The following is a 4954-nucleotide window of genomic DNA, read 5'->3' as shown; positions in this document are numbered from 1 at the left end:
AGCTTAAGACCAAGACTATTACCAGGTCAGGCAAGGGATAGGGTTAGATGACTATTGCTTGGTTTCTACAAACTTTTACTGTTTTCAGAGCTCTTATGAATTGATTCATACAACTTCTGACATGAGCATGTGTGTGTCAGTGTGTCTTGGTGTGTGTTATATGTAGAAATCAGTCCTTGGGACTTTCTACTTTGCCATTTTGCTGATAACATTGCTATATTTTTTAAACCTAAGAAATGTTTACAGATAAACAATCTCCTTGAATATTTTTTTCTGTTCCATTTTTTTTTAACTGATAAAATTTTTTATTTCACTTTTGAATTTTTACACTTTTCCTGATTATTCCGTGTTAAGGTGGAAACTAGAACTGTTTAAAAGACATACACAAATCTAGTACATCAATAACCGGGGATTTTTCTTTTCTTTTCTTTTTTTTTTTTTTTTTTTTTTTTTTTTTGCTATACTATTTTCACAACCACAGGAGTGCTTGCTAGGCAATATAACCGTCACAGAAGCAAATGTGAGGCAGAATACTGGTAAGGAAAAATGAAGCAAGAAAGAGCTACCAGATATACAGACAGGCTCATTCCACATTCACTACTGCATTTTCAAGCGCCAAGTATTAACTGCACATTTTTGTTCAGCTAGAAAGGGGGGAGGGTTTATTTTTGTTTTGTTTTGTTTTGTTTTGTTTTTCCTTTTTTTGGGTTTTAAATCAGTGCATGAATGTTTCTTTTCTCATTTCAGCAGATGGACAAACAGGCGGACACTACGGCTACATGGAATGTTCAAGGGAGAGGGGATACTGTGAGACTGGTAGGCCTGGCTATTCTGGACTCTCCCCACTGTGGTGTTCATGCAACTTCCCTGCATTATAGTGCCTTGTTCAAACAGGTCTGTGAACTTGGCTGAAGGAGCACACTTGGGAGAGCTGGTGACAGGTACTAACAAGCATTATCAGGGCTGGCTGCAACACAGGGAGAAATCATGAGTATTTAAAAACACTTTTTTGACTCAGATCTCAGTCTGACTGAAGAGCAACGAGCGTGCTGAGAAATCAGAGGAAGCCAGAACTATGTGCTGGCTCTTCTCAACTCCCCTGAAGTGAGGCCTGCGGACCAAAGTGCTTGCCATCTTCGCTTACCCCCTCCAGGCCCCCGCCCTGCCCCTATGGTGTTCAACAACAAACAGAAGACAGCAACAGAACTGAAAAGGAACAAAAATGTAAAGAAGCAGGACAGACACTTCAAGAGGGAAAAGAAAAACCAAGGTCAACAGTCAAATAGGACAGTGGGAAGAATGTCTCGATTTCAAAATTTAAAAGCCCCAAGCTAGGAAGCACCCAAAGACTTGAGTACTTCTTAAGTGAAAGGCAATCTCTACAGAACATGACTCTGAAAGGTATTACCCAGGAAACAGATAAGGCCATTCATAAGATACACGGCTTTTCTCTTCTTTAGGTCTTGGTTACAAGGAAAACAGATTCCACTAATGGAGCCCAAGTTGCAAATCAGTAAGATGGCTGTGGGAAAGGGGTGTTAGTCACAGGGTCTAGGAGCACTGGGCCTTTTCACGGTGTCAAAACCCAATTATCTGCCACAAAGAGTTTCTATTTTAGGCTTCGAGTTTACGGAGAGGAAGACACTGTGGACATCTGCAGTCATGAACTTTTGAGTGGCAACAGCTCAAACTGGCCAAGTGTCTGTACTTCCCCCCCCAAAACAGGCAGAACTACTGTGAGTTGCTGTCACAGGAAGGGGTCTCACTCTGCGTCCCAGCGTCACAATATAATCTCTATAACTTTCTGTACAACTTTACAATGAAACTGTTATTTCCGTGACTAATTTGATTATCAGTTTAAACTTTCCAAAAAGTTACACATAATTTAGGTCTAGTTTTTCTACCAGTAAGAGTTCTGCTAAGTTACAAAATCCCATAATCACAGTGTTCAGTTTAAAAAAAAATTCAGCACACAGTAATCCTGTCAATGTTAATCAAAATCAAAACTTCAGAATGCCGTGGCATTTATGTGACCAATCTGAGTTTTAGATACACACACCAGCTGTTTATCCCATGGACCATTTTGCTAGGCTGAGGCTATGAAAAATTGAAAGTCACCGTAGGACTTTTTTGTTTGTTTGTTTGTTTTTTTAATCGCACAAAGGGATATATGTGGAGGGTACAGAGTGACACTGAACAGATCACGAAGCACAACAGACATTAGTTCTCTCCCTCCCCAGCATCTCCTTCATCTCCCTGGTTTTCCGACGTCCACAGAGTGAGATTGTCCCTAAGCAGCTGCATGATCAGGGTGCTATCTTTGTAAGACTCCTCGTTCAGCGTATCCAACTCAGCAATTGCTTCATCGAATGCCGTTTTTGCCAGGCTGCAAGCCTTTTCAGGAGAGTTTAGAATCTCATAGTAGAAGACTGAGAAATTCAGTGCCAGGCCAAGTCGAATTGGGTGTGTAGGCTGCATTTCTTTCTTACTAATTTCAAACGCTTTCTGGTAAGCCTGCTGGGAGTTCGACACAGTGGTTTGTTTATTATCCCCAGATGCCACCTCAGAAAGATATCTAAAATAATCGCCTTTCATTTTCAAGTAGAACACCTTGCTTTCCGGTTGTGTAGCATTGGGAATAAGAGATTTGTCCAACAGCTCCAGAACGTCATTGCAGATGTCCTGCAGCTCGGCCTCCATCTTCTCCCGGTACTCTTTGCCCATCTGCTGCTGCTTCTCATTCCTCTCTGTTTTCTGCTCAATGCTGGAGATGACGCGCCAGGAGGAGCGGCGGGCGCCCACCACGTTCTTGTAGGCGACAGAGAGCAGATTTCTCTCCTCCTTGGAGAGTTGGTGCCCCTCTTCCGTGACGGCCTTCATGGCTGCGGCCATGTCGTCGTAGCGCTCGGCCTGCTCGGCAAGTTTGGCCTTCTGTACCAGCTCACTTTTATCCATGGTCGTTCCCGGGGGAGGGCAACAGGAGGAAAAGACGCTTGTGAGCGAAGCTCCGAGCGCGGTGACCGCTTCCTTCCCAAGCCCACTCCTCAGGCGGCAGCGGCGGCGGCTGCACTGGCGGCGACGGCAGCAGCTACCCCGGCTCCGGAATCTGCGGCGGCGGTGGCGGCAACTCCACTTCCCTCTGTTCCATTTTTATTCCCTTCTATTTGGACTCTAACTGCACATATACCGGGAACTTTGGGTAAGTCCCACGTGTCTCTCCTGTTCTTTTCTATTCTTGGTTTTCTCTGTGTTATACTGTGGACATTTTCCATTGACCAGTTCAATAATCTTAGTCTATCCAATCCTTTCTTAAACCCATCCATCTTGTTCTTAATTTCACATACATATTTTTCAGTTATAAGCTATGGCTTTTGCTTATATATAATGTCTAAATCTCTGGTAAAAATTCTCATTCATTTTGTGTCCATCTTTCTCTTTTTTTCTTCAGCATATTAATCACAATTATTACAATGTCTGCTAAGGTTATTTTCTGGATTATCTGTCAGGCTTGCTTTTTAGAGTTTTATTATCTTGTTTATTTCTTGTTGGTTTTAGCCATACTGTATTACCTCCTTGCATGTCTTGTAATTTTTAACTGCATGCAACATATTTCAGACAAAAGAACCTTTGAGGGTCCAGATGGCATCTTCCACCACTTGTCCATCTCCCCCATTAGGCAAAAACAGTAAGTGGTTGGTAACATCCATCTAATCTCTAAATTTCAGCTTAGGTAAGTTTCAGTTTCCCTCTCCTTCATCTCTCCTTTTCAGGTGGGGCCCTCAATAGCTTCTAATTGAAATATTCATGGGTCTTCCAACAACATAGCCTTAAAGTGGATATTCTAGAATTTAAAAGTACAATATCTAAAATGAAAACACAGAAGATGAGTTTAAGAGACCCACTTTTGTCCTCTAAAGATTTTCAGCTCAGTCTTTAGTCTATCAGCCAACAGCTTCGACATTTGACAAGTGGAATTCCATCTGATTTTAGATTAGATATAGACAGAGAAAGAACATCACTCCCATCCTTAAAATAAGAAAAAAGCTATAAAGCTGAAAGTTGACTAATTTCTATGAGACCATGAAAGAACCAAAGTCACAGCTACAGAGACAGGTGCCTGCAGGAAGAACAGCCCCAGAGCATTTGCTTCCCTGAGACAGAAGTGGCCAAATGTCATATAAATAAATAGAAATATCAAACAAGAAAAATTTTAACAAGTTGTTGAAGCATGGACTTTACTGGGAGTGTGAAGTCCCTGGAGACCACTGCTATAAAGGAGGAATTTCACCCTCTTACAGGTTTTTCCTCTAGGAACCCTGCCTAACAACCACAGGGAAGATGGGGAGAATCCTAAGAAAGAAAGGTAATGGCTGAGGGAGAAGCAGCTTGGCCAGCGCTCCACCCAGACCCATCCCCCCTTATTTTCCCTAAAACACAAAGGCCTTTAGCCTACAGAAGAAAGATCAATTAAATCATAGTCTGAGTCCTGGGAAAAGGAAATGGAGACCACCACTGAAAATCTACCTTCCCCCATATCTTTCAAAGTGGATAAGAGCCCCAACCTGCAGAAGGCACAGTGGCAAATCCACAGGCTGGGGGTGCATAATGGAAACCCATTCAGCGTGAAGGAGGGAAAAAGGAAGCTCTATTTCAGGAAGAAGTGTAGGAACAATAGTGACATCCATATTCTTAAGACCAAGGTTCAATCTCTTTAAAAAGAAAAAAAAAAATCCTTAAAAAAATGGGATTACCTGAAGCTGAGATTTAATTAGAAAATCAGGGAATTTCACCAACCAAATTTCATCCCCAGCAGCACACTAACTAGCCAAGAGTAAAAATATCAATGGATATAGCAGAAAGCACAAGAGTATTGGTCTTTCCGGAAGTTCAAATTAAAAACACGATGAGATGCCACAATCAGCACTGCTAAAACAAAAACAATAAATGTCTTACA

At 41.9% G+C, this 4954-nt stretch overlaps 1 pseudogene across 1 annotated transcript; it reads right to left on the bottom strand.

Moving 5' to 3' along the window:
• Positions 1-281: 281 nt before the first annotated feature.
• Positions 282-3134, bottom strand: LOC309857285 (14-3-3 protein beta/alpha pseudogene; annotated as a pseudogene). Its single transcript has one exon. The product of its transcript is annotated as a 14-3-3 protein beta/alpha pseudogene (transcript).
• Positions 3135-4954: the final 1820 nt, after the last annotated feature.

Source organism: Mustela nivalis, assembly GCF_964662115.1.
Source record: "Mustela nivalis genome assembly, contig: HAP1_SCAFFOLD_595, whole genome shotgun sequence".
NCBI lineage: Eukaryota > Metazoa > Chordata > Mammalia > Carnivora > Mustelidae > Mustela > Mustela nivalis.
This window is presented reverse-complemented; position numbering and strand designations above follow the sequence as displayed.